The sequence below is a fragment of the Conger conger genome, chromosome 12 (assembly GCF_963514075.1).
Source record: "Conger conger chromosome 12, fConCon1.1, whole genome shotgun sequence".
NCBI classification, from domain to species: Eukaryota; Metazoa; Chordata; class Actinopteri; order Anguilliformes; family Congridae; genus Conger; species Conger conger.
The window spans coordinates 4841242-4856055 of record NC_083771.1 but is presented as its reverse complement, the minus strand read 5'-3'; the positions used below and the strand labels follow the sequence as shown (position 1 = coordinate 4856055).

The 14814-nt window shown below is 42.1% G+C and overlaps 1 protein-coding gene across 3 annotated transcripts in view; it reads right to left on the bottom strand.

Annotated features, from left to right (window-relative positions):
- Nucleotides 1-14814, bottom strand: part of LOC133105593 (volume-regulated anion channel subunit LRRC8A) — a 26835-nt gene extending 12021 nt beyond the window's left edge. The window contains exons 1-2 of one of the 3 annotated variants that reach the window (XM_061215790.1): nucleotides 14804-14814; nucleotides 13348-13475 (exon numbers count right to left, since the gene is read on the bottom strand). The gene's annotated coding sequence lies outside the window, so the exon portion shown is untranslated. Of the gene's footprint in view, nucleotides 1-6322; nucleotides 6370-6487; nucleotides 6731-13347; nucleotides 13476-14803 lie in introns of those variants that run through there. The other 2 variants (XM_061215791.1, XM_061215792.1) reach the window with 2 other exon arrangements.

The window sequence follows — 14814 nt, the reverse complement described above, 5'->3', positions numbered from 1 at the left end:
GCTCATTAATTGTTTTATAATACAGGCTCATGTGATACCATTTCAAGACTCTCGAATTTCAAGCGTGAATCTCGACAGGGGCTGAACAATAACAGCAGTGCTATGGCTAAATTCAGTGCACAGCAAGTCAGATAGGGGGTATTCAACATACAAGAGAGTGAAGGGAAAGCTATCCTACGATACTATGCTGAAGCAACTCCTGATTCTGATTGAAGGGCACATTGTTTAATAATTTTGAGGCTGTACAGCCAAAAGAATTCAAAATGAATTTGATGAATATTATGGAGTATATGGTAGCCAGCTGCCTCGGTTTGCTAGGGTCTAAATGACCAGGCAGCACAAAGAGCTAATTCGGGTATTCACAGACTGTATGATGGAGGAAGCTAAAATGCAGCAGAGCTCAGCACAGCAATGGTCATGAGACAACCAGAGAAGATGACATAAGCCAAGTGTATGATTGATTCTTGAGGCTGGGACCTAAGCCTTTAGGTCATGAAATGAATCATTCCTTCAGAGCATGTGAATTTTTCAACTGATCAATCCCAGACCAATCACTGGCTGAGTGTAGGCAAAATTATTATGAGATCATTATTTATTATTTATCAGTTATTGGATATACTTTTGCATTGCATAGGACCACAGGTTCCTTGGCAGAATCTAAGTCAATATATTTCATCGTAAAAGTGGCTCAAAATGAAACCTGTTCGACTTGGTTTTGAAAAAGCTCTCCATGTGGCCAGCCACCACACCACACACGCCTCTACATTTTTCATACAGGACAAGTGTGGGAAAGAAAATTAGGTCCTTTCACCACATTACACTCTTATGGTAGCTCTCAACATAGAAACACAAAATGTCTGCCTGTTGATGTTGAATACCCATGACATAATGCCCCTGAGCCCTTCAATAGCATGGGATTGAACCTGACGCATCTAAATAATAAGTGAATATGAATAAGTGAATATAAATCATCCCTCACTTACAAAATGTGTCATGAAAAAAACCTCTGACCACAACTGCAAAGCTCAAATCACGTGCATGCCTATTGCATCAGACATCTGAAACCTAAGCAGACTTGTCATTCACGCGGACATGAGTTGAGTTTAGTTGCTTTCTGCTTTCATTTCCTGAAGCTGAAGGGCATGTGCAACTATTTCTCTGTTCTGCCTGAACACGACCAAGAGTGAGGCCTGCAAGAGCTTTCCGTCTAGCCATCTCAAAGGGGTTAAACCCCTCCTCTTTACATAGAAAACACATCACCGCCCTAGCCATCCAAACTAGAGAGAAAAGTGCCAACCTGCCTCTTCACTTAGGAAAACAAAAATGACTAATGACTTATCATACGATGTTGCTGTATTGAAAAGGAATTTTGGATAGGGTAGAGTTAATAATTAGCCATTGTTCCAAGAAACTTTCAAAATCGGAGTCTCATGTTTCTTAAGTTCACCGAGAGGTCATTTCAAACAGTTCAAAGATTAAGTGTTGAAATGCATTGTCATTTTCACGAAAAAAAAAAAAAAAAAAGCTGCAAAACTCTCCCCCTGAGCCCATCGGATGTCTGATTATATCAAATCAAGACAATGACTGGCAGAACTCCACCTTAAACATCCCGTACGTTTTTAGATGGCTTGCACACTGAGACAGCCCAAATGCATTCCTTTTGAAGTTAATGTTGCCTTTGCTCTTCACTACTACACATGAGAAATGCACAGCGTCATCTTAATTATTTACTAGCCCTTGTGCTCCACAGATGAACTATGTGTGCCAGCATACCGTAGCTCAGAATCTTTACAGATATATGCCTTTTTTAATAATGATGTGCTTTAACCTTCTTATTATGTTTGGGGTCCATTTGACCCCATTCAGTGTTTGACGTCTCTTAAAAACAACTTAATCTTTATTTAAACTTGATACTGAATGATTTTTTGATTTTCCTTATTTGGTGAGATTAAACAGTAAACATGAAATAAACATCAAGGTAACTTTGCATACAAAGGTCAAAATATTTATTTTTATCTCAGATTTCTGTCCCATATAGGTATCAAACTTCCACTTACCTCAGGCTCTAAAATGAGATGCTTCGCACATATTTTTCATATTTATGGATAAAAGGCTAATTTGGGAGACAGTAAGAAGGTGACACACAAATCAAATTTTTCTGTTGCAATAATTCTGTGTCAATTCAAGCTCATTCATTTTGACATAGCCATACACTTTTAACATAATATGAGGGTTAAAGAAGGTTGATTTGGCCACAATGTCAATTATTTTCAGCACAATAATAATGACAGAATTTGGAGAAGATATTTTCAGCGATTATTTTTACTGCCACTGAGCATGAGCAAAGAAGCCAAACTATGTAGGATAGAATCAGGTGACTAAGTCACTTATCTGAAACCGCTGGCCATTGGACATTCCTATTTTTTCTGCCGCAAACTAGGAATATCTCTCACATAGAAGTCATGGCTCATTTCCAAGCACAAGGGACCTTGTTTCAGGAATGAACAATGTGCTACAATTCTATTTCCTCTATTTGTTTTGTTCCATTTCAACTGTGTTGTCAATATAAAGACCCCAACAGCCCTAGTTGTTTCCCTCAATACAAACCTTGTTATTATTAAATGGCCGTTTATGTACTTCATTTATTGTTCGGTGACAGGCAAAGATGTGGGGTTATTCTTAAGTGGCCACTTGTCATTTTAAGACACAGTGCTTAGAGACAAGTGCACGGTCCACACAATAAAGGAGCTGGGACTGTAATAGTAGTCTCTAACCTGACAGACTGCACTTAATGCATCTCAGTGTTTATGCTTTTCACATACTCTTAACAGGATGAGTATGATATATCAATCTATATCATTGATAAGGTATAACTCTCTTATGGCATTAAGCATTCTGACGTTCAATTATATGTTGTCATTTACAGTTAAACAAAGGTATATTAATTATATACTGCATTCCTGTCAATAATTTAAATGTTATTCATGCAAGTGGTGTATAATTAGATATAGAACAATATTCATGATTGATTTTTTTTCTTTTTACATGCACAGGAATACCATATACCTCAATGCTGCAGCATTTCAGATAATGCACCATAATTGTTATACACCCAATAAATCCATAATTTTCTGCTAAGAGCCAGACACATTCTGTTATATATACACCCATGGCTGCCCATACAGTTAGCGTTCAGACTGATGACAGACAGACTTTGCCCATACCGCATGTTTGTAATAAAGTTGCTAATAAGTACGTACACAGTGCTGGCAGCTTTCCCAGAGCTGGACCAGATATATTCCGAGGTTGAGGCGTTACCGCAATCATCCGTTCCCTTTGTTATCAGCCAACCGACAACCTACCACTTTCAACACTCACTTGACAGATAGTATACCCTTCATCACTGGAGACAATATTTCAATCTCTACAGACCACAGATGCCAAGCTTACCTTAAAGTTATAGTTACCAAACAGAAATAACGCAACCAGCAACCACAATATTCACCATCAGGATGCACTGTTTAAGTACCATTACCCACTATTGTTCCATAATCAAGATAATTATGTAGCAAGAACGCACTGACACTTCTGTTATTGACTAAATGAAAGCCAGACAGGAGCTCCAATCACCATGTTTTGTATAAATCAAGTACACAACCCAGCTGATGAGCTCACCGTGGACACAAAAGGGTAATAAGCATCGAGTGTAGTTTACTGTACCAAGAACAATGCTATATGTGTGACTGTATCCACAGAGAAGCATTTATAGATCACATCAGTGATCTTCCGCTTGCTGGACGTGATGCAGTGCAGAAGAGGTATGCTTGTGACTGTGCCGTCATCCAACCTCAAAAAGCAGATTCTTTTTTCCCGTATGGAACACCCAACTATGCTCAAACCAGTCTCATGACTGCAGTGTTAATGCCATAAATTACAGGACACTTCATGTACATTTGGCACAGGCAGCCTGCAGGTGCCCGATGTACCAGAGGGTTCATGGGTGAGGCTGTAGCCACGACGCACCATTCCACAGCGCTTCACCACGATAAGCCAAACGTTTACACTTCAGTTTGTTAAATCAATGTTTTTTTAGTTTCTCACCTGAAAATGTTTTAGGTTCATTTGAATGAACCTAAAACATTTCAGTTGAGAAAACCTAAAAATACAGGGTTTTTTTTTTTTTCCCCCAGTGAGTGAATGTGGGAAGCGTCACAACAAAATACACAAAATGTATTCTTTTTCAATACGTCAATATCTGCGTTGCACATCATGAAGTGCAAATTGCATTAGATCCCGATAAATGGGGATTGCGAAACACGCTGACATATTATGCAAAATAAAGCTAAAAACATAGAACCTTGACATATGAAACATGGTGAAATTTCTCTGGAAAGCTGAAAAACAGCAGACAATAGAGATGCCAGCAGCCCTGGCACACAGCGACAGAGCCAAAGCGTGTGGGAAGAGTTGTCTCCTTCCCCCCCCCCACAAACATCGAAAACAGAAATGACGAGTGCCCTCTTCGTCTCCCTCCTCTCTGTACTCCAGCTCCGTGCCACCCCTGCTCTCTATTCTGAGCGGTCCAATAATAGCCTTTCCTGTGGCCTGGCAGCGAGGCTCCCTGACCTTCAGGCCCAGATCCTGTTTATCTCTGGAGGATGGACCCTGTGTGCTTAGTCAGGACGACAGGCCGTTTCCTGTGGAGGCGTTGTGGCTGGGGTCCCCTGCTGCCGTGTGACTGTGTCACGCTCCTGTGATACTCCATGTGGAACAGAAACTACACATCCAAACGCTCAGCAAAACCCCGAAAATATGTCGATCTCAACAAACATTTTAACCTTAGAGTTAGTTACTTCTTACTTTTTTTGGGCCAAATAAGACAAAAATATTGCCAATGTGGTGACCCAGTTTGAGTCATTTCAAGAACTGCCAATGTGGTTAGAAAATATTCACTTGTCAAGAACAAAGCCACTTAAAGCACGTATTTTCTATGAGAGCGAAAATTTTTAAGACCTCATTACAACACTTACAACAGCGAGAAGTGATTACTCTTCATAATCCGTCTATTCACTGTCTGACAGCAAGTAAACTATGTGGCCATTGTCTGAGAAATATCTTACTGTGCTGGTTTATGACAACAGTACACAGTAAGTGGCAATACCTTGAAGACAAGCAAAGCCACGCTTTGTGTTTACGTACTGCCCTTACGAGCACCGCCGGGCTCTACCACCCAGGGCAGATCTACAGGGTCCATGCAGAGTGACCGGGGGTTGACCAGGGTCTGCTGCGTCCTACAGTAAGCATTACTGTAAATGATCCTGACAGCATTACAGTACACATTACCGTAAATGATCCTGACATTGTCACCCTTCACTATTATTACACATTTCTGTAGCATGGACGTCAGTGCCCTATTTCTCCTACTGTCATGCCATTAGTGAGGGAAATCTATGTGGCAAGGCAATCACAGGTATGATTGTTCTATACAACCTTCTTTCTACAGTACAGTTATATGGTTCTATTGGTATTCTGAGTGGTTTTGAGATATACTGATATACTGAGACACCAAAATTAATGAACTCTGAGCAGTTACAACCTTTTCCATTTTGTATTTTTTCCATACTTTTAAACAATATTTTTATGTTAAATTTCACACATATATTCAGTGCCCCATAAACAATGTATTTATGTCGCTAACAAACTTATAATTCTAAGGTCTCGAATTACCTGACAATTGCCCAATATGCCCCTATATAAAAAAACTTGACGTTTTTATATGGGATGAACAGCAGTGCAATGAATAGCAATAAATTGCAGTTTTAGCACCAAGCAAAGGAAACAGCAAGCAAAAGAAAAAAAATACCCCAAATAATTAATCCAATCCTTTAGGTTAGTTTCATGGTATAATAAAACTCCATTCCTGAAAAACATTTGCATCACAAAGGGACACTGCAAATCCTGCCACTCTTAGACTACTTCATCCTTCATTCCCACAGTAAAAATGTCCAGATGAACGGCCTGTCACAAGCCTGGCCCTGCTACCTGGGACATTTAGAACAAGGTACATGACATGCCCACAGCTGCGTGGTTCACACGGTCCAGCAGAGAGAAGCCAGGGTAGTCACAGGACGTACATGACTCCGTCCCCACACCCCCACCCTTCCCAGACACGCACACCGAACCACCGTTTACAGTCGGCAGCGAAGAAAGGAACAGTGTCAACATTTCTGAAAGAACACGGTTCTCCTCCTCCCTCTCGAGCTAGCTAAAACTGGAAAAAGCTCCAGTCAGGCTGGCGGTCCGTCACTCAGCAGCTGCCTACCTTGAGTAAAAGGACTCCTTTGTGGGTGAAAATGGTTAAGGGTCTCCCAGAGCTTGTAAAATAAATAAATTAAAAAAGTTTCGTTTTTTTTCTTCTTTCCTCTTCGCTATCTCAGTACAGCCGGACTCCCTCCCCCCAACAACAGAAACAGGAAAAGGGACTCACTTAGAGAGAAAATCCGGTCCAAACCAGTACTTTAGGCTCATTGTCTGCCCATCTCCGTCCCTCCCTCTGGATCAGCGGCCTCCAGGAAACACCAGCAGCCGAATCTGATACGAGTCCGTGTGAGCTGAACACACTCCCGCTGCCTCACACACATTCAGAACCACAGCCCCCCTCCTCACACACACTCAGAACCACAGCCCTGCTTCTTCACATACACTCAGAACCACAGCCCTGCTTCCTCACACACACACACACACACACACACACACACACACACACACACACTCAGAACCACAGCCCCCCTCCACACACACACTCAGAACCACAGCCCTGCTTCCTCACACACACACTCAGAACCACAGCCCTGCTTCCTCACACACACACACACACACACACACACTCAGAACCACAGCCCCCCTCCACACACACACTCAGAACCACAGCCCTGCTTCCTCACACACACACTCAGAACCACAGCCCTGCTTCCTCACACACACACACACACACACACACACACACACACACACACACACTCAGAACCACAGCCCCCCTCCACACACACACTCAGAACCACAGCCCCCCTCCTCACACACACACTCAGAACCACAGCCCTGCTTCCTCACACACACACACACACACACACACACACACACACACACACACACACACACACACTCACTCAGAACCACAGCCCCCCTCCACACACACACTCAGAACCACAGCCCTGCTTCCTCACACACACACACACACACACACACACACACACACACTCAGAACCACAGCCCTGCTTCCTCACACACACACACACACACACACACACACACACACTCAGAACCACAGCCCCCCTCCACACACACACTCAGAACCACAGCCCCCCTCCTCACACACACACACTCAGAACCACAGCCCTCCCTCCACACACACACACTCAGAACCACAGCCCTGCCTCCTCACACACACACACTCAGAACCACAGCCCTCCCTCCACACACACACACTCAGAACCACAGCCCTGCCTCCTGACACACACACACAGAACCACAGCCCTGCCTCCTGACACACACACACTCAGGACCACAGCTCTGCCTCCTGACACACACACACTCAGAACCACAGCCCTCCTTCCACACACACACTCAGGACCACAGCTCTGCCTCCTGACACACACACTCAGGACCACAGCCCTGCCTCCTGACACACACACACTCAGGACCACAGCCCTGCCTCCTGACACACACACACTCAGAACCACAGCCCTGCCTCCTGACACACACACACAGAACCACAGCGCTGCCTCCACACACACACACTCAGAACCACAGCCCTCCTTCCACACACACACTCAGGACCACAGCTCTGCCTCCTGACACACACACTCAGAACCACAGCCCTGCCTCCTGACACACACACACTCAGAACCACAGCCCTCCTTCCTCAGGACACACACTCCGACCGCCAGCTCCAAACAGAGTCGTTAAACAATTCATCCTGGAATTCTCTTCTCACATATTTTGAGAGTACTTCAGCACTGAAGACGTCCTAACAAAGACCGAAAAGGCACAATCTTTTGAATTCCGTGGCATTATTTTCAAAGGTAACATTCAGTAGCATTACACATTTATATTTCACGTACTAGTTAATGTCCTAGAGAAAACAATACTGGAACATGTATGGTTCCAGTTTACATTCATAAAGGCACTAACCATATTATAATAATAACAATAATAATTGTCTGCAATTATCACAACAAAATCTTTCAGATTTTTTTTTAACTCCCATTTGTCCATTTGATAACTTTTGTCTTCTTACGTTTTGAACAAGCTGGTCAAGAACATACAAGACAAAGTTGTACACTGTATGGCGAACATGAGTCAATGATTCCCAATACTCTGCTGTGTCAGCCTAGTCCCAATATGTCCGGTTTGCAGAATCAGATGGCAGATTACACCACCTGCCTATTTTTCTTAAAAGCCTAAACATTTTCCTGAAGTGAGATCATAGTTTGTATCCCTCTGTCATAACAATTTAAGAAGCCTTTTAAAGATATTTACGAGAAGAAAAAACAAATGAATGCTGGATTTGGCCTACTCTGATGCATGCAGACACTACAAAAACAGCTCAGCCTGTGTGACACAGCCCTGATTCAAGTCAGAAATGTGATCCCCAGGTTGACTGGAAGGACCAATCATTCCACACTGTGATTAGGGCCCTGCTGTATACGCACTGAGTAACCCATTGAGTAAGAGTAGCCAACTAGCTAAATTCTCCCAGGTAAATGTCCTCTAATCGCCACAAAGCATCCATTGTACCGATGGGCTTGTGTCAGCAGTCCCAGCAACCCTCGGGCCACACCTGAAACCTCCCAAATAAGGCTACATTCCCAGGGCCAAGGGCATGTCAGCCCCGGCAAGGACATGCTGTCTTCACCTGGAACATGGACGAGGCCCCTGCCAGCACTCAGGAGCAGAACCCTGTGTGAGTTACACAGACTAATCTATTATATAACGCAATTACAGTACATACAGACAGCATGGGAGAAAAGAAGTATAAATAATTTGTAATGCCATCACAGCTACAGCAAAAAAGACCTTCTTGATAGTGCACATCATTAATGTGGCAGTGGCACACTGAAGATCCTATCCAAATCCAATACCAAGTACCCTATGGCCAAAAAGAATTGACGAGTGTAGAGTCCCACTACTAAGGTTTTTTTTTCCTGTTTTGTTTTGTTCTTTTCATAACAACATCTTGTGAAAATGTAATATAGAGTGCTATACCACTCTCCCATGGTTTTCCTCCCATAGCAAATCACTGTACTACAATGTACAGTGCATCCGGAAAGTATTCACAGCGCTTCACTTTTCCCACATTTTGTTATGTTACAGCCTTATTCCAAAATGGAATAAATTCTTTTTTTTTTCCTCTAAATTCTACACACAACACCCCATAATGACAACATGAAAGAAGTTTTTTGAAATTTTTGCAAATTTATTAAAAATAAAAAACTAAGAAATCACATGTACAAGTATTCACAGCCTTTGCTCAATACTTTGTTGATGCACCTTTGGCAGCAATTACAGCCTCAAGTCTTTTTGAATATGATGCCACAAGCTTGGCACACCCATTTTTGGGCAGTTTCGCCCATTCCTCTTTGCAGCACCTCTCAAGGTTGGATGGGGAGCGTCGGTGCACAGCCATTTTCAGATCTCTCCAGAGATGTTCAATCGGATTCAAGTCTGGGCTCTGGCTGGGCCACTCAAGGACATTCACAGAGTTGTCCTGAAGCCACTCCTTTGATATCTTGGCTGTGTGCTTAGGGTCGTTGTCCTGCTGAAAGATGAACCGTCGCCCCAGTCTGAGGTCAAGAGCGCTCTGGAGCAGGTTTTCATCCAGGATGTCTCTGTACATTGCTGCATTCATCTTTCCCTCAATCCTGACTAGTCTCCCAGTTCCTGCCGCTGAAAAACATCCCCACAGCATGATGCTACCACCACCATGCTTCACTGTAGGGATGGTATTGGCCAGGTGATAAGCGGTGCCTGGTTTCCTCTAAACATGATGCCTGGCATTCACGCCAAAGAGTTCAATCTTTGTCTCATCAGACCAGAGAATTTTGTGTCTCATGGTCTGAGAGTCCTTCAGGTGCCTTTTGGCAAACTCCAGGCGGGCTGCCATGTGCCTTTTACTAAGGAGTGGCTTCTGTCTGGCCACTCCACCATACAGGCCTGATTGGTGGATTGCTGCAGAGATGGTTGTCCTTCTGGAAGGTTCTCCTCTCTCCACAGAGGAACGCTGGAGCTCTGACAGAGTGACCATCGGGTTCTTGGTCACCTCCCTGACTAAGGCCCTTCTCCCCCGATTGCTCAGTTTAGACGGGCGGCCAGCTCTAGGAAGAGTCCTGGTGGTTCCGAACTTCTTCCATTTACGGATGATGGAGGCCACTGTGCTCATTGGGACCTTCAAAGCAGCAGACATTTTTCTGTACCCTTCCCCAGATTAGTGCCTTGAGACAATCCCGTCTCTGAGGTCTACAGACAATTCCTTTGACTTCATGCTTGGTTTGTGTTCCAACATGCACTGTCAACTGTGGGACCTTATATAGACAGGTGTGTGCCTTTCCAAGTCATATCCAATCAACTGAATTTACCACAGATGGACTCCAATTAAGCTGTAGAAACATCTCAAGGTTGATCAGTGGAAACAGGATGCACCTGAGCTCAATTTTGAGCTTCATGGCAAAGGCTGTGAATACTTATGTACATGTGATTTCTTAGTTTTTTATTTTTAATAAATTTCCAAAAGTTTCCAAAAACTTCTTTCATGTTGTCATTATGGGGTGTTGTGTGTAGAATTTTGAGGGAAAAAATGAATTTATTCCATTTTGGAATAAGGCTGTAACATAACAAAATGTGAAAAGCGCTGTGAATACTTTCCGGATGCACTGTATGTACAAAACAACTTTATACCACCAGCAAACAAAAACAAAATGCCAAAACGCTTCATATCAACTAGAGATTCTGTGTGTGGAATAAGTGGCTTTACATTGATCAAAAGTGTAAATGGTCCTGGTCAAAAGAAGAAGTGTTGCCAATGCATCTTGATTCAGAAAAAGCCTTGTTTGCCCTATGCGCTCCTCTACGGTTCCCGAAAAGTTCCCAGCAAAGGTTTCAAAGAATTAACTAGCATCAGTGCAACACTTGTAAAAAGAGCTATGAAGTCTACAACAGGACACACAGTGCCTTTGGTAGGCCTTGTTACACATTTAAAATAAGTCATCACAAGTCAGGTCTATTATCCGAAATCAAAAGACTGCTACATTGCAGTAATGCCTTTTAATAATGTTGATCTGTGATACACAGGGTAATATAATTACAGACACACAGTGAATGTAAGTTGTATGTCTAAGAGGCCTTACTTGGAAGATGAACTTCAAAGTGTTTACCTTTCTGGCTTTCACTAGAAATGATTTTTGACCTTAGTGCTTCTCCCTATTCACATAGCAACACAGAAACTCTTAACAATGGCTACTGGCCAAACATACAGGTACAACTGGTCTATTGCAGGTTCTGTACTTTTCTGAGGTTACAAATGACCACTTGGAATACCAGGGGACTTATATTGAGCTATTCAGTAGTTAAAAATGATCTTCAAACAAGGTGCAGATAATCCGTTTTTCACTCATATCTAAAAAGACAAAATGGCAAGTGCAACATGCAAGCATGAAATAGGATATTGCATTTTACCTTCTCCAAATGCAAAGAAACTGAGAACATGTTTACATTCGGGATGATGATACAATGTGATACTGTTGGCAATAAATACTGCCTTTCAAAATAAGAATCTATTCTGCTGAATGCCTCGCTAGTCAGTAATGTATAAGCAAAAACTACTAACATTTTATTATCGACCTCTCACTGACTGTTGAGGACTTTGTAGTTTCCTCCTCCCGTACGGCAAAGAATCTTGGGGTAACTCTTCACAACTGCCTCACCCTGGCTCCACAAGTATCCTCCACTGCCAGAACCTGCAGGTTCTTTCTGTACAATATACGCCGTATCCGTCATCTCCTGACGGAGAAAGCCACCCAGCTCCTAGTCCAGGCGCTCGTCATTTCCCGCCTGGATTACTGCAACTCCCTCTTAGCCGGCCTCTGTATTTTCCTAGTTATGGATGTGATGCTCTGACTTGTGGAAGAACCTATCGCTTTGGATTAAAAATGTAACTGTAAAATGTAAATGTACTAACAAGTCCTCTCTTGGCACAGAATGTAGTTGGGTTAGTGTTTCAGAAGAATTTGAGTCACTGTTTTCTATACAGATTTTATCAGGTTGATCAGGTGAATGAGACTATTTATACTCTGTTATTTTATCTACACTCAAAATAATGAGCCAAGGAATTTGGGTGTCTGACTTACAAATGGGAAATGTGTTTTCATTAAATACATTTTCTGTGTCAAGCAAATGAGTAGTTAGTTACAATACTGCACATGCACTCCAATCTAACTGATTAATTACGTGTCCTAATTGAAGGTGTTGAGGTCCTCAGTGATTGTGCTTGCTCTGTGCTCTTATTTGAACTGTCATACTGTTTTATAGAAGCCATGCATGCTTCCGGAAGGACTGTTTGTTGAGTGCGATACATTATTCCTCATTATTGTCCTCATTATTCTTATTTTCTTTGTTTCGTTCCACCTTCTAGTTCTGATTCCACAGTCTTGCCTACAGGCCGGAATTTGAACCAAACATTGTGGAACTGTGCTATTTCAGTAGCATAACGAGGCTGGCTCATTAACATGAACCAGGAGCAGTGCGTGGAGATTATACGAGTAACCATGCACAGTATCATAACCATGCACTGCATCATATGAGAAGCATTATCATTATCATTAAGCATTATCATTCCTTAAAAAAGCTGTCAGTTTCTGGTAAGTGAGTGAAGCAAATAGTTGTTTGGGAGGAACCCAGTTTTTAGTCTGCTATAAGTATTGTATATTTTATATTTGCTTTAATTACCAAAAATTTTAAAACAGTAATTCACTTGAAAGTTGACTGTTCAGTGCCTATTTCACCACTAGTTAGTTACCTCTTTGGAAGGAAGAGTCAAGCTTTAATTAGCATTAAATACTAATCTTCCATAAATATCTGGTAATAGACTATAGCTGCCCAAGACTCTGAAATGGCACCAGCATGAACAAAATGCACTGGTTCCACCACACTTCCAGCTAAAAGCAAGTTACCCATACAAAGGGATGCAAACTAAATGCACCAAATGGTAAATATTAATGGTAGCGTTCTGTACTGTAAGTGGGATGCTGTTGTGTCACATGCAAATGTGAGAGAAGGAAAGAAGAAGGTGCTTACCCCAGTGGTGGTGTTATCTGTACTCCAAGGACCGGTGTTGCGTTTGGGTAACATTCCAATATGTGAGAACTAAGAGATCGCCTGGCACGCAGGTCTCCCTTAGCGCCATGGGGACTGGTATACCTGCTCTGGATACAAACACCAGGTGTGTAAGAAGCCACAGTGCTGAAAAACAGCCAATGTAGGCCAATACTCCAAATGACAACATACACTTTATTAGATATTTATTCAACTTATGTTTTTAGACCTGTTGGTCTTCTGCTGCTGTAGCCTATCCACTTAGAGGTTTGACACATTGTGTGTTCAGAGATGCTCTTCTGCATACCACAGTTGTAATGTGTGGTTATTTGCGTTACAGTCACTTTTCTGTCTTGGCCTCTCTCATGAACAAGACGTTTCCATCTGCAAAAGTGCCGCTCACTGGATGTTTTTTTGTTTTTCGCACCATTCTGACCATTCTGAGTAAACTCTAGAAACTGTGCCTGAAAATCAGTATCAGTAGTCACAGAAATACTCAAACCACATAATTGACCAACAATTATGGTCAAAATCACTGAGGCTGATAATCGCATGAATAAGTAGGTGTACAGGTGTTCCTAATAAAGTGCTCAATGAGGCTATATATAAGTTATTTAAACAAACTAATACCATTGTTGGACTCCATGCAGTAGACAATTGATGTCGTAGTTTGATTACGACAAATTGTAACCTAAACCATTGCACTACAGTCTGTTGACGACTTTCACGGTATTCTACGTCAAATGTGTTACCAGCGAATTCCCAGCAAAATTCTGAATAGTGAATAGGAATGCAAGGAAACGAATTAATCCCAACCCATTATGGTTAATTAGTTCTGAATGGTATATGGAGGGAAGGGGATACGACATAGGCAATAGCATCATTTACAATATAAATAGTTTAATCGATATATGAGGTACAAATTGAGGTGCACTATTAACGTTAATCGATTTGTTGCGAATTCAGCGCTGCCAGTACCGTCTTACCGAATGTGCGGGACGTTGCAAAATGACACCTTCAAATTCTGACAGACCAGAAAACTGGTAGGCTATGGTACTGACATTTAAACAGACTTCTGTGTTCTTTCAAATATACGTTTTACTCCTTAAGTTAATTGGTAAGAGCATTTTTTAAACAAGAAAAACGTTGCAATTAGATAGCCAAACAATACAATAAATTGAAATACAGATTAGCCTTATTAATCATTTGGACTATAACCATATCCATGCCATTAAAACGAAGAGAACGATAACAAAACCAGCTAGTAAGCTAACACTGCAATTTGCAGTGGCTGGTTGTTATTGCGGGAATACAGCACCACCCTTTAGATTCTAATGACTGAATGAACTGTGATACGATCAAGAAATAAGTCGTTACAATGATTTAACATTATAGTTAGGCTACATCATGAATATACGTTTTACCAGTTTCAACTTACCAGGTCTGTTG